Source organism: Vanacampus margaritifer, chromosome 7 (assembly GCF_051991255.1).
Source record: "Vanacampus margaritifer isolate UIUO_Vmar chromosome 7, RoL_Vmar_1.0, whole genome shotgun sequence".
NCBI lineage: Eukaryota > Metazoa > Chordata > Actinopteri > Syngnathiformes > Syngnathidae > Vanacampus > Vanacampus margaritifer.
Genome location: NC_135438.1, coordinates 29489705 through 29506108, shown reverse-complemented (window position 1 = coordinate 29506108; position 16404 = coordinate 29489705). Strand labels below are relative to the sequence as shown.

General features: G+C 35.3%; 1 long non-coding RNA gene across 1 annotated transcript; it reads right to left on the bottom strand.

Annotated features, from left to right (window-relative positions):
* Positions 1–4918: 4918 nt before the first annotated feature.
* Positions 4919–13028, bottom strand: LOC144055744 (uncharacterized). The gene is made up of 2 exons (XR_013294928.1): positions 8470–13028; positions 4919–8030 (listed from the first exon to the last, which is right to left on the bottom strand). It is a non-coding gene; the product is annotated as an uncharacterized LOC144055744 (long non-coding RNA).
* Positions 13029–16404: the final 3376 nt, after the last annotated feature.

Genomic DNA, 16404 nt, shown 5'->3' with positions numbered 1-16404 from the left:
CAGCATTAATTTCATTGTGCTTATGCTCATTTTGAAGATTTTGACATTTTCACCTAAAGTGCACAATCAGGCTGAAAACTCATTTAAAGCCATAAAAAGTTCATTTTGGCTCTCACACCTAAACAAAACGTTGTAGACTCAACATTTTTGCTGTATTTAGTGTATTCTAGCATCCTGAAGATGATTCCAGCATTAATTTCATTGTGCTTATGCTCATTTTTAAGATTTTGACATTTTCACCTTAAGTGTACAATCAGGGGCTGAAAACGCGTTTAAAGCAATAAAAAGTTCATTTTGGCTCTCACACCTAAACTAAACGTTGTAGACTCAAAATTTTTGCTGTATTTAGTGTATTCTAGCATCCTGGAGATGATTCCAGCATTAATTTCATTGTGCTTATGCTCATTTTTAAGATTTTGACATTTTCACCTAAAGTGCACAATCAGGCTGAAAACGCGTTTAAAGCAATAAAAAGTTCATTTTGGCTCTCACACCTAAACTAAACGTTGTAGACTCAAAATTTTTGCTGTATTTAGTGTATTATAGCATCCTGAAGATGATTCCAGCATTAATTTCATTGTGCTTATGCTCATTTTTAAGATTTTGACATTTTCACCTAAAGTGCACAATCAGGCTGAAAACGCATTTAAAGCCATAAAAAGTTCATTTTGGCTCTCACACCTAAACAAAACGTTGTAGACTCAACATTTTTGCTGTATTTAGTGTATTCTAGCATCCTGAAGATGATTCCAGCATTAATTTCATTGTGCTTATGCTCATTTTTAAGATTTTGACATTTTCACCTTAAGTGTACAATCAGGGGCTGAAAACGCGTTTAAAGCAATAAAAAGTTCATTTTGGCTCTCACACCTAAACTAAACGTTGTAGACTCAAAATTTTTGCTGTATTTAGTGTATTCTAGCATCCTGAAGATGATTCCAGCATTAATTTCATTGTGCTTATGCTCATTTTTAAGATTTTGACATTTTCACCTAAAGTGCACAATCAGGCTGAAAACGCGTTTAAAGCAATAAAAAGTTCATTTTGGCTCTCACACCTAAACTAAACGTTGTAGACTCAAAATTTTTGCTGTATTTAGTGTATTCTAGCATCCTGAAGATGATTCCAGCATTAATTTCATTGTGCTTATGCTCATTTTGAAGATTTTGACATTTTCACCTAAAGTGCACAATCAGGCTGAAAACGCATTTAAAGCCATAAAAAGTTCATTTTGGCTCTCACACCTAAACAAAACGTTGTAGACTCAACATTTTTGCTGTATTTAGTGTATTCTAGCATCCTGAAGATGATTCCAGCATTAATTTCATTGTGCTTATGCTCATTTTGAAGATTTTGACATTTTCACCTTAAGTGTACAATCAGGGGCTGAAAACGCGTTTAAAGCAATAAAAAGTTCATTTTGGCTCTCACACCTAAACTAAACGTTGTAGACTCAAAATTTTTGCTGTATTTAGTGTATTCTAGCATCCTGAAGATGATTCCAGCATTAATTTCATTGTGCTTATGCTCATTTTGAAGATTTTGACATTTTCACCTAAAGTGCACAATCAGGCTGAAAACGCGTTTAAAGCAATAAAAAGTTCATTTTGGCTCTCACACCTAAACTAAACCTTGTAGACTCAAAATTTTTGCTGTATTTAGTGTATTCTAGCATCCTGAAGATGATTCCAGCATTAATTTCATTGTGCTTATGCTCATTTTTAAGATTTTGACATTTTCACCTTAAGTGTACAATCAGGGGCTGAAAACGCGTTTAAAGCAATAAAAAGTTCATTTTGGCTCTCACACCTAAACTAAACGTTGTAGACTCAAAATTTTTGCTGTATTTAGTGTATTCTAGCATCCTGAAGATGATTCCAGCATTAATTTCATTGTGCTTATGCTCATTTTGAAGATTTTGACATTTTCACCTTAAGTGTACAATCAGGGGCTGAAAACGCGTTTAAAGCAATAAAAAGTTCATTTTGGCTCTCACACCTAAACTAAACGTTGTAGACTCAAAATTTTTGCTGTATTTAGTGTATTCTAGCATCCTGAAGATGATTCCAGCATTAATTTCATTGTGCTTATGCTCATTTTTAAGATTTTGACATTTTCACCTAAAGTGCACAATCAGGCTGAAAACGCGTTTAAAGCAATAAAAAGTTCATTTTGGCTCTCACACCTAAACTAAACGTTGTAGACTCAAAATTTTTGCTGTATTTAGTGTATTCTAGCATCCTGAAGATGATTCCAGCATTAATTTCATTGTGCTTATGCTCATTTTGAAGATTTTGACATTTTCACCTAAAGTGCACAATCAGGCTGAAAACGCATTTAAAGCCATAAAAAGTTCATTTTGGCTCTCACACCTAAACAAAACGTTGTAGACTCAACATTTTTGCTGTATTTAGTGTATTCTAGCATCCTGAAGATGATTCCAGCATTAATTTCATTGTGCTTATGCTCATTTTGAAGATTTTGACATTTTCACCTTAAGTGTACAATCAGGGGCTGAAAACGCGTTTAAAGCAATAAAAAGTTCATTTTGGCTCTCACACCTAAACTAAACGTTGTAGACTCAAAATTTTTGCTGTATTTAGTGTATTCTAGCATCCTGAAGATGATTCCAGCATTAATTTCATTGTGCTTATGCTCATTTTTAAGATTTTGACATTTTCACCTTAAGTGTACAATCAGGGGCTGAAAACGCGTTTAAAGCAATAAAAAGTTCATTTTGGCTCTCACACCTAAACTAAACGTTGTAGACTCAAAATTTTTGCTGTATTTAGTGTATTCTAGCATCCTGAAGATGATTCCAGCATTAATTTCATTGTGCTTATGCTCATTTTGAAGATTTTGACATTTTCACCTTAAGTGTACAATCAGGGGCTGAAAACGCGTTTAAAGCAATAAAAAGTTCATTTTGGCTCTCACACCTAAACTAAACGTTGTAGACTCAAAATTTTTGCTGTATTTAGTGTATTCTAGCATCCTGAAGATGATTCCAGCATTAATTTCATTGTGCTTATGCTCATTTTGAAGATTTTGACATTTTCACCTTAAGTGTACAATCAGGGGCTGAAAACGCGTTTAAAGCAATAAAAAGTTCATTTTGGCTCTCACACCTAAACTAAACGTTGTAGACTCAAAATTTTTGCTGTATTTAGTGTATTCTAGCATCCTGAAGATGATTCCAGCATTAATTTCATTGTGCTTATGCTCATTTTTAAGATTTTGACATTTTCACCTAAAGTGCACAATCAGGCTGAAAACGCGTTTAAAGCAATAAAAAGTTCATTTTGGCTCTCACACCTAAACTAAACGTTGTAGACTCAAAATTTTTGCTGTATTTAGTGTATTCTAGCATCCTGAAGATGATTCCAGCATTAATTTCATTGTGCTTATGCTCATTTTGAAGATTTTGACATTTTCACCTTAAGTGTACAATCAGGGGCTGAAAACGCGTTTAAAGCAATAAAAAGTTCATTTTGGCTCTCACACCTAAACTAAACGTTGTAGACTCAAAATTTTTGCTGTATTTAGTGTATTCTAGCATCCTGAAGATGATTCCAGCATTAATTTCATTGTGCTTATGCTCATTTTTAAGATTTTGACATTTTCACCTAAAGTGCACAATCAGGCTGAAAACGCGTTTAAAGCAATAAAAAGTTCATTTTGGCTCTCACACCTAAACTAAACGTTGTAGACTCAAAATTTTTGCTGTATTTAGTGTATTCTAGCATCCTGAAGATGATTCCAGCATTAATTTCATTGTGCTTATGCTCATTTTGAAGATTTTGACATTTTCACCTAAAGTGCACAATCAGGCTGAAAACGCATTTAAAGCCATAAAAAGTTCATTTTGGCTCTCACACCTAAACAAAACGTTGTAGACTCAACATTTTTGCTGTATTTAGTGTATTCTAGCATCCTGAAGATGATTCCAGCATTAATTTCATTGTGCTTATGCTCATTTTGAAGATTTTGACATTTTCACCTTAAGTGTACAATCAGGGGCTGAAAACGCGTTTAAAGCAATAAAAAGTTCATTTTGGCTCTCACACCTAAACTAAACGTTGTAGACTCAAAATTTTTGCTGTATTTAGTGTATTCTAGCATCCTGAAGATGATTCCAGCATTAATTTCATTGTGCTTATGCTCATTTTTAAGATTTTGACATTTTCACCTTAAATGTACAATCAGGGGCTGAAAACGCGTTTAAAGCAATAAAAAGTTCATTTTGGCTCTCACACCTAAACTAAACGTTGTAGACTCAAAATTTTTGCTGTTTTTAGTGTATTCTAGCATCCTGAAGATGATTCCAGCATTAATTTCATTGTGCTTATGCTCATTTTTAAGATTTTGACATTTTCACCTAAAGTGCACAATCAGGCTGAAAACGCGTTTAAAGCAATAAAAAGTTCATTTTGGCTCTCACACATAAACTAAACGTTGTAGTCTCAAATTTTTTGCTGTATTTAGTGTATTCTAGCATCCTGAAGATGATTCCAGCATTAATTTCATTGTGCTTATGCTCATTTTGAAGATTTTGACATTTTCACCTTAAGTGTACAATCAGGGGCTGAAAACGCGTTTAAAGCAATAAAAAGTTCATTTTGGCTCTCACACCTAAACTAAACGTTGTAGACTCAAAATTGTTGCTGTATTTAGTGTATTCTAGCATCCTGAACATGATTCCAGCATTAATTTCATTGTGCTTATGCTCATTTTTAAGATTTTGACATTTTCACTGAAGAAGGTATATTAAAATCACCAACTGAGGGGTGTAGTTAATCCATAACTTTTTGCGTGTCCAATAAACCAACTGGTGAGATGAGAAATGAACAGAGTTTCCTGCGCAGGATAATTCTTAGAGGAGATCTCCTGTTGCACCATTGAATCAAACTCCGACAAGTTCTGATCAACAATGCACACCCTCCTCTCGAAGGGCCAGCCTTTTATTACAATTCAGTCTCCAAGCAGAATATCTCTCCCTTCATGAATGAGCAAATGTGTTATACAGTTGAAGGACATGTCAAACAATAGAACTCTTAGTGCAGTTGCAGCTGTCTTCGTCTCTAGCCAAAATATGTATATTTTCAAGGCACTTTTCATATTCTTCTTCATAACAAAATCTCACTTTATCATTTGACCCAAAAGCACCAATGACCGTGACTAATGGAAAAGCAAAACAAGTTCTGTTCAAGACCACAATGTACGTGTACAAAATAAAACAAGAAATTCTGGACCAATCAGTGTATAGCAAAATCAAGGGCGAAAATATGTTTTCGTACAAAGTGATGAGAAGGAACTTTTCTAGACTAAATAATATGGTCCCAGCTTTAACCCAGAACATACGAGGTCAACATCATGTGCCCTGCTCAGGACACAAGACACTTTGACAAACTTAAAATGAAGAATTAAATGTTCATGATCAGTAACAATAATCGATATATGAAAATAGGTATTAAAATGTTATAATATCCTTCAGTCCCCCTTTTGGGCTTACGTAAACACTAAGCCCAATAACTAAATATTTAAACATTTTACACAAAGATTCCAGCGGGATCTACATCGGATGTTGCAGCAGGCCGGGCTGAGGAAGTAACAGACTCCATCATCATGTAAGAAGACTTATTTCGTACGTCCTGTTTTTCAATTGCGGCAGAAATAATTTTCTCGCAAAGGGAACGAATACAGGGTATACAACAACATCCGCATATTGTTATTAGAGCCGTAAATACAGCAATTGATATCAAAATTGTGGAAATTAAGGTTTTGTAGCGGCCAAATACAGTCATCCAATTATCCCATAGCGAAGTGTCTATACCCGAGTGTTCATTCATCTTTCTATTAAGTGTCCGGAGTCCCTTAATTGCAATAGTTAAAGTACCATCCGGTGCGGTATTATTAGGAATGAAGGTACAACATTGATCTGCGAACATTGAGCAAACTCCCCCTTTTTCTGCCAATAGCATATCAAGTGCAATTCGGTTCTGAAAAGCCATCAAAGATGTGGCAGCCAATTGGCCATGTACAGCTTCAAATCCAGATTGAGTCCAATTTCCTAGTCTTTGTACATTGTAATGCACATAATTAATTCTGTCTACATTTTTGTTAATGGTACACCACCAACAAATTAGGGATTCAAATCCTGAAGTTATTTGATTAGTCAATTTGTATTCATTTGGCACACCTCTCGGCACTCCAATTGCATCAATGTAGGTGGGGACATTTTCCTGTTGCCAAGAAGATCGTTTAATTCTATGGAAAGGAGGAGAAGATTGTGGTTCCCAAGTGTCAATCATTTGTAAAAGGTTATCAACCGAGGTGGGAAAAAGTTGTACTGGCAGAAGAAGGGTGATGAGAGCACAATATCCTTTGCCATCCCAAGGCAACTTGTCAAATATCTGATTATGCCCACACCACCACCAAATGTCAGCCCTTGATTGCGGCTTGAATTTTTGACCCACATTTATTATTGTAGTGCAGTGTGAAATGTGATCTAGTTCTCCCAATTGTTCTCCGGTACCTGTCATTTTAATACATGAAAAATTACCATCTGCAATTTCCTTTGAAAATATTGGTTTAGTTGTCTGCAAATTCACTAGTGGATATATCTTATCCCATTGAGAGCATTTGGCATTTGGGGCAGTTTTATTCATAATTTCCATTATACATTGTTCCTCGATTTTAGCCGGGATTACTCTCAATAAAGGTCGTGGTCCCACACATACTACACACTCCTTACCAGAGGCGTGTGCTGCCTCGTGTGCTAGCAATAGCCAATTGTTGCTGCTTTTGGACACTCCTGTAGTAACCCTAAACCATTCAATTACACCATCAATCGGTACACTTACAGCTTTTACCCCATTCTCCATTGAGTATTTAGTCATTTTTGGTTGGTCTAGCTTACTCATAGTCTTATTTACACAGATTAGAATAGGAAAACGTGGGTCAACGCCGTGGGACCATGCCCATAACAGTAATCCAAAACAGGAGGTGTTGTACAGAGTTACATTAGCTGGTCGTATATTCCCGTCGGGAATGGAAAAGGTTAATTCTAGTTGACCTCCCATTTTACGCAGTGTTGTCCTTTTAGAAAAGAAAACAGCCTCCTTGCTTTTTCCCGGTGGCCAATATTGTCCACTTTGGGTGGTTATAAAAGTACCCCAATCTAGTTGCGCAACATTTCCTGTCAAATACCACCAATATTTCACCCATATTCCTCCCCTTGTCTCTTCCCATCCTCTAAATCCCTTTAATGACGTAATGGGAATTTTGACAGAGGTGTTTGTGTTTGGGGCAACTGTCACCGTGACTGAGTCATCATACGTTTTGGATATAACCCAGGGAATGTGTGGAGAGTTCATGTCTCGCTTAGCCCGAATTTTTGTGGTTGCGTTTACAGATGTGGTTAGGGGATCCCAAAAACACAAAATTGGCATAACAGTCAGTATAAGAAAGAGTGTCGTAATGCAGACGCAATTGAAGACGCATTGTCTCTTCGAAGCAGCCATCTTGTGATTTTTTCTTTTTTTTAAACAGTCGTCACTTTCTTTATTTTCTTGTGTGGATGGTGCACTCAGGTTCCTTGAGCAGCATCAGCAGAAGGTTGAACAGAGCCTTTTTGTGAAGAGGGTCCTTCTGCCTCTCTCCAACTGCCAGGGGTGCAAAATCGGTCACCGGGATTTTATCTTCCCAAGTTGTGACTCATTCTTTGTGGAATGCCCTGGAAAAAGGGACACATTCCTCCTGTTTCCATTCGAAAGACGTCCTCAGCGAAACTCAATCTTCATGTAGTAATTCCTCAGCTCGTTAGCTGACACTGGAAGCAGTTGAATGGCCTCTCGGCTGGCACGTCTGGTCACTGGAGCAGCTGGCTGGTCTCTCTGTTGATTCCCGGTGGTGGCTGGCTCCTGAAGGTGGGGGTTGAGTAGAAGGCGGACCTCCGGCTGGTCTAATAGGCAAGATGTGGAACCAGGTGCCCCGTGGACTGGACTAGATTGACCTTTTCATCACCTTATCTGGGTGCAAAATATTTTCATTTAGTCACTAATAAACATTTATTCACATCCCTTCTTTTTGAAAGAGCATTTTGGTAGTGTTATTAGTTAGGGGTTAGTAAATGTTAGTAAAGTTCTGTAGGCCTCTCCTGTGGGAAAAAATTCTGTTTGTTGTGACATTTAATTAGGATCCAGCCTTTGGCTGACTTTAATGACCTGAGCACATTCTTAAATGCAAAAAATGAAAATCTTTAGCCAGTTCGAATCTGACGAGGCCAATTTTGTTTACAGAATGTAATAATTATTGGAATGTTTTATAATATTTATTGTTATAGATATAGCATGGATGTGCTTCCAGCCATTAAATAAATGCAACTTTCGTCAACAAATAAAATCAAAAAATAACATCTAACCCCAGGGCCCCAAGGGAAAAATAGAAATAGAAATGGAACATATTCACCTTATTTTCGCCGTCCCTGCCAAAACTTACTCCTTCTCCATGGTCAAGGAAATCCCCAATTGTCCTCCTGTAAAATTCATTCTCACGGACTATCTATAATTATCGCATTAAGACTAACTTTTAATTTTAAATTTATTTATTTAACATGGACTGTTTGTGTCCTTCGCGACGATATACCCAGACCAACCAATAATTCCCCCATCTGAAAAAAAATCGCTTTAGAGACTCTTTCAGACTAATATATAAAGTTTTGCAGTAAATAAATTTTGCTTGCTTTTTGTTTAGAAAGAGGGGAAAATTTTACATTTAACCAGCAAATTCGACAATGCGTCCCAAGCAACTATTTAAATTTCAAAAGAGAATTCGGGAAAACACTAGAAGACCAAACTTAAAAAAGTAAAATATAATAATTAAGATTGAAATAAATTGTATCTTATCTGTATTCATATTAGCTGTTTCAATTTCTGAAACCAGACGAAATTTACCTGTATTATCTTTTGTACTATAAAAATATCGTAGCTTATGCCAATGAATTTTACAAAGAATCTCAGTTTTCAGCCAATTCATCAATTATTATTAATACATAAAGTTGCCCTTAGTTTTAATGTTACCATTAAGCTTGCTAGTCCCCCTTTTTGATGTTTGTCCAAAAAGCTGACTGTTTCAAAATAGACAGAGATAAACAAATCAGATCAAATCAAAATAGACATCAAACGTTTTTAAAATGTAATAAATCTGTGTGTATATAGTGTTGTCAATCAGTTCATTATATTTACGAAATGTTTTACTGTAGATGTTATCACCTTATATCTGTCAAAAATAGAGTGCAGTGTAAACAGTCAGTATCACATCATATGGCCCGGTATCACTAATTCAAGGAAAGCATTGTTTGTGGGGTTGAGTCACCATCGTAGTGGACAGTTCTGGACGCAGGAATGCTTTAAGGACGCTTGTGCAGAGCATATGGAGCAGTTTTTCATAGGACAGTTCGTGCGGAGCATTGTGTGCATTGGGCAGTGGAGCAGTTTTTCTTTTATCACATTTGTATATGATGGCACAGTCATTGTTGCAACAGGTGGCGCCAGGAACCTCCCCTCTCCATCAGGTATTGGCAGGATGTTTTGTGATGATGGCTGCATCACGCCCCTCTGATGGTGGTGGCAGTTGCAGTTTCTTTGTGGGTGGGGGTTTTTAAAGAGGTCTGTGTCCCGCCAGTTGACTTTGTTCCGAAATAATGACCCTTGACCAATAATCCTCACTCGACTGAAAACATTAAAATCTGCCCCAACAGTATTTAGGTTATAACATGTCAGTAAATATTAAAACCAAAAACTTCCTTTATTAAAAAAATTAAATAAAAATAAAAATAATAAAAAATAATAATTAAAACAATGAAAGTTTACAATTTTAAATAATTGCTAATTATATGTCAATATTTGTTATGGTTTACAATATTTAATTTAATATGTTTTGCATACCTTCATAAATAATACTTAGGATAAAATAGGACAGATATACTCTAACAATTTACAAATATAGTTAATTAATAAGTGTGTAGTTTTCAATTAATGTTTTCTCAATGGAGGCCGCAGCCCGTAAAGTCAGCCTTTGGTCAAACGTCAAAGCAGGAATGATTTTTAATTACATAGCACCTCAAATTATGTCAAAAATGTGTTTCTTCCAGATAGCTTCCCCAGTCTGTTTGTAATGAGACTTCAAATGTCGAATTCAAAGGTTAAATATATTCAGGAGAGATTAAAATTACTTTCTATTTATAAACGTCGGAGAAAAAAAATAAATAAAAAACTCCTTTTAAATTATAATTAACACATTACTTCATCCCCAGGACCGGAACATGGCACTTTGGTGCGACCCCAATTGTCCTTAATGGGTGTGTCTCCTGATTCTGAAAAGATATTTAAAATTTATTAAACAATGTTCTCGCGCACAAACAAAATCATAAGGGAAAAAACAATCATCTATATAAGAATTATTCCACATTAATTGCCATCCAAGTTATTTGTTTTTAGTTATTATTATTATTATTATTAAAATAAGAGTAGAGACTAAACTATTTAATCTAAAACAATCACACAATTAACATTACCTTTTATAAAAACATTTTATTTGACCTCATTACAAAGATTGATGGCTGTTGGCATTTTTTAACCCGAGAAAGGGAATGAGTCATAGCAACTACAATCAGTCAAAGCCACCCATGCTCTACAAGCATAAGACATGCATCTAAATTTTATAATATCTTAAAACTATACCTCTCTATGTTATTTGTGTATTAATATTCGTTCGTTTTATAGCAAACATAATTTTTAAATATGACGTATTTGCACTCTTGAAGCCAGTTTAAGTATTCAACATTAGTGCTTAAGAAATTTATGTAAGGGGCTTATAAAATCAGTTACGGCAACAATTTATATAATGTCGTTCAATTATTTAACGCAGACAATTGCGGGTTTTAGCGTTAGAAGTTTTATTAGTAATTTTACCGTCTAATTAATTTATCCCGTTTAGCGCTTATTAAACGGCTTAATTTGTTTTATTACATAAATTTGTATTATACAGTTATTTTATTTGCAAAGCAACATTTCAGTATTCATCATTTTTTCAATACACTTTTCTTAAAGATACGTCCGGGACTCTCCTCTATATAAAATTACATACACTCATAACATTATTAACGGGCGGTCGCCGTGTACGCACATTCAAAGTTAAATTGCCGTCATTAAAACCATCGAACAAATGCCATATCTTATTAGAATAAACTAACCTTTTTCACAATATAATCAAGTCCCGTCGTTCAATATTAATTACATTTTAAGTCATTATTTAAACGGTATGATTAATCCGGAAGCTTTAATTCCGACTAGCGGAAGTCATATCAGGTCAAATCATTTAGTCTTATATCATTATTTAGTTATATAAATGGTTATAACTTCACAAAAATACCTAAAGCTAGTATTCTAGCATTATTCATTATTTTGTCAACAAGCTTTCGATCATTTCTGGCTTTTCTTCCACTCGAAGAAATTACAGATGTGTGTTGCACCAGCTCATCTAGTTCGTGACGTTTTTTCACACATGCAAGTTCAACGTTCTTCATCAAAGAGATTAGACACACTGCAGATTGTAATGACGGAAAATAACCTTTTCTACAGCCGTCTTGCATCCAGTCGCAAAGTTCTTTTTTGTTTCTCGTTTAGCCTTTGTAGGTAAAATCCCTATAGCCACAGCGCATGCGTTCCCAATTTGTTTATCCAGCGTCATCCCATCTAAACTCAACGGAATCCCATTCGGGTCAAACCACTGTGTTTTGAGTTCAAATAGAGTGTCCATGTTTCGTCTTAATTATTAACTCAGGTATTTTATAGCTTATTGATTTGTATTATATTATATTATATTGTAAATTATCATAGTTCAGTTGTATTAATATTTAAATGAAGTGACGTCTCACTTATAACAGAATTAATCAACTGTTCTCGTCGCGGTCCCTTTAAGATTTTACCGTAACGTTAGAGTTTCTTCACCGATCAGACGGCATACACACAACGGACAGACAAGACATGTCGTTTTGTACGACATATCAACACATAAATATCCGGATGTCAACTGCGCTACCCCAGCTTCAACAGTTTCTTTGTCTTTGAATTTTAATCACGAATATTCAATAGACCTATTGGCTTGATCTAAAGCGTCGTATCAAATATGCTTTAGTCAGCCCGACTTACACGAGTTGAGTCAATACATCTAATCTCTTATATCTTGTCTAAAAATGTCAATATCCAATTATTCATAGACCTATCGATTAATCTTAAAACGGCGTATTAAGTCCGTTTTATGTCAATCTGACTTCCATAAGTTGAGTCCTTTGTCCCTAGAAAATGAAGCAGTCGATCCTCCTGCAGCTTTAATCGGCAACACTTATTCAAGGATCTTTGTTATCTAATTACCCAAGAATCTATTACTCATAAAAACAAAGTGTTTGTCTCTCCCGCGCATCAGGCAGGGATCAAGACAAAGATGCTTTTTGAGCCGACTTCTCTCAACTTAAATATGTATGGACGTAAAACCAATGCCCACACATCTAACGCTTGGTTACAACAATAATGTTTCCCCAGCTGATTTACTCTCAACTTCAACAACTTAATCTTATGTCAACTGCGCTACCTCAGCTTCAACAGTTTCTTAACCTCATATACACAGACTTCAAATCAATTATCTACGTATCTATCGTCTGTAAAAACCAAATTGTAAAGACAAAATGTTTCCCAGTACTGACTTACAAGCGATCGCTATTCAATTCAATGTGCACCACAAATATGTATACTTCAAATACCGTAGGAAATTATTCAATTCAATGTGCACCACAAATATGTATACTTCAAATACCGTAGGAAATTCCACAATTATTGACTCCATACAACCAAACAACTTAAACTTCTACCTCTGCTCACACAAATCTCACCCTTGATTTGGTTATCTTACAAGAACGCATGGCGGCCGGAGCGCTCCTAGACAGAAAGAATTCCTCAAACGTGGATAAGATCTCCACTTACCTCAATTAATATGGCGCCAGGAATTCAAACCGTCCGCGAACGCAACAACCGTCAAACGCCTTGCCGTCGGAGGGTCACCAACTGAAGAAGGTATATTAAAATCACCAACTGAGGGGTGTAGTTAATCCATAACTTTTTGCGTGTCCAATAAACCAACTGGTGAGATGAGAAATGAACAGAGTTTCCTGCGCAGGATAATTCTTAGAGGAGATCTCCTGTTGCACCATTGAATCAAACTCCGACAAGTTCTGATCAACAATGCACACCCTCCTCTCGAAGGGCCAGCCTTTTATTACAATTCAGTCTCCAAGCAGAATATCTCTCCCTTCATGAATGAGCAAATGTGTTATACAGTTGAAGGACATGTCAAACAATAGAACTCTTAGTGCAGTTGCAGCTGTCTTCGTCTCTAGCCAAAATATGTATATTTTCAAGGCACTTTTCATATTCTTCTTCATAACAAAATCTCACTTTATCATTTGACCCAAAAGCACCAATGACCGTGACTAATGGAAAAGCAAAACAAGTTCTGTTCAAGACCACAATGTACGTGTACAAAATAAAACAAGAAATTCTGGACCAATCAGTGTATAGCAAAATCAAGGGCGAAAATATGTTTTCGTACAAAGTGATGAGAAGGAACTTTTCTAGACTAAATAATATGGTCCCAGCTTTAACCCAGAACATACGAGGTCAACATCATGTGCCCTGCTCAGGACACAAGACACTTTGACAAACTTAAAATGAAGAATTAAATGTTCATGATCAGTAACAATAATCGATATATGAAAATAGGTATTAAAATGTTATAATATCCTTCATCACCTAAAGTGCACAATCAGGCTGAAAACGATTTTAAAGCAATAAAAAGTTCATTTTGGCTCTCACACCTAAACTAAACGTTGTAGACTCAAATTTTTTGCTGTATTTAGTGTATTCTAGCATCCTGAAGATGATTCCAGCATTAATTTCATTGTGCTTATGCTCATTTTTAAGATTTTGACATTTTCACCTAAAGTGCACAATCAGGCTGAAAACGCGTTTAAAGCAATAAAAAGTTCATTTTGGCTCTCACACCTAAACTAAACGTTGTAGACTCAAAATTTTTGCTGTATTTAGTGTATTCTAGCATCCTGAAGATGATTCCAGCATTAATTTCTTTGTGCTTATGCTCATTTTGAAGATTTTGACATTTTCACCTAAAGTGCACAATCAGGCTGAAAACGCATTTAAAGCCATAAAAAGTTCATTTTGGCTCTCACACCTAAACAAAACGTTGTAGACTCAACATTTTTGCTGTATTTAGTGTATTCTAGCATCCTGAAGATGATTCCAGCATTAATTTCATTGTGCTTATGCTCATTTTGAAGATTTTGACATTTTCACCTTAAGTGTACAATCAGGGGCTGAAAACGCGTTTAAAGCAATAAAAAGTTCATTTTGGCTCTCACACCTAAACTAAACGTTGTAGACTCAAAATTTTTGCTGTATTTAGTGTATTCTAGCATCCTGAAGATGATTCCAGCATTAATTTCATTGTGCTTATGCTCATTTTTAAGATTTTGACATTTTCACCTAAAGTGCACAATCAGGCTGAAAACGCGTTTAAAGCAATAAAAAGTTCATTTTGGCTCTCACACCTAAACAAAACGTTGTAGACTCAACATTTTTGCTGTATTTAGTGTATTCTAGCATCCTGAAGATGATTCCAGCATTAATTTCATTGTGCTTATGCTCATTTTGAAGATTTTGACATTTTTACCTTAAGTGTACAATCAGGGGCTGAAAACGCGTTTAAAGCAATAAAAAGTTCATTTTGGCTCTCACACCTAAACTAAACGTTGTAGACTCAAAATTTTTGCTGTATTTAGTGTATTCTAGCATCCTGAAGATGATTCCAGCATTAATTTCATTGTGCTTATGCTCATTTTTAAGATTTTGACATTTTCACCTAAAGTGCACAATCAGGCTGAAAACGCGTTTAAAGCAATAAAAAGTTCATTTTGGCTCTCACACCTAAACTAAACGTTGTAGACTCAAAATTTTTGCTGTATTTAGTGTATTCTAGCATCCTGAAGATGATTCCAGCATTAATTTCATTGTGCTTATGCTCATTTTGAAGATTTTGACATTTTCACCTTAAGTGTACAATCAGGGGCTGAAAACGCGTTTAAAGCAATAAAAAGTTAATTTTGGCTCTCACACCTAAACTAAACGTTGTAGACTCAAAATTTTTGCTGTATTTAGTGTATTCTAGCATCCTGAAGATGATTCCAGCATTAATTTCATTGTGCTTATGCTCATTTTGAAGATTTTGACATTTTCACCTAAAGTGCACAATCAGGCTGAAAACGCATTTAAAGCCATAAAAAGTTCATTTTGGCTCTCACACCTAAACAAAACGTTGTAGACTCAACATTTTTGCTGTATTTAGTGTATTCTAGCATCCTGAAGATGATTCCAGCATTAATTTCATTGTGCTTATGCTCATTTTTAAGATTTTGACATTTTCACCTTAAGTGTACAATCAGGGGCTGAAAACGCGTTTAAAGCAATAAAAAGTTCATTTTGGCTCTCACACCTAAACTAAACGTTGTAGACTCAAAATTTTTGCTGTATTTAGTGTATTCTAGCATCCTGGAGATGATTCCAGCATTAATTTCATTGTGCTTATGCTCATTTTTAAGATTTTGACATTTTCACCTAAAGTGCACAATCAGGCTGAAAACGCGTTTAAAGCAATAAAAAGTTCATTTTGGCTCTCACACCTAAACTAAACGTTGTAGACTCAAAATTTTTGCTGTATTTAGTGTATTCTAGCATCCTGAATATGATTCCAGCATTAATTTCATTGTGCTTATGCTCATTTTTAAGATTTTGACATTTTCACCTAAAGTGCACAATCAGGCTGAAAACGCGTTTAAAGCAATAAAAAGTTCATTTTGGCTCTCACACCTAAACAAAACGTTGTAGACTCAAAATTTTTGCTGTATTTAGTGTATTCTAGCATCCTGAATATGATTCCAGCATTAATTTCATTGTGCTTATGCTCATTTTTAAGATTTTGACATTTTCACCTAAAGTGCACAATCAGGCTGAAAACGCGTTTAAAGCAATAAAAAGTTCATTTTGGCTCTCACACCTAAACTAAACGATGTAGACTCAAAATTTTTGCTGTATTTAGTGTATTCTAGCATCCTGAAGATGATTCCAGCATTAATTTCATCGTGCTTATGCTCATTTTGAAGATTTTGACATTTTCACCTTAAGTGTACAATCAGGGGCTGAAAACGCGTTTAAAGCAATAAAAAGTTCATTTTGGCTCTCACACCTAAACTAAACGTTGTAGACTCAAAATTTTTGC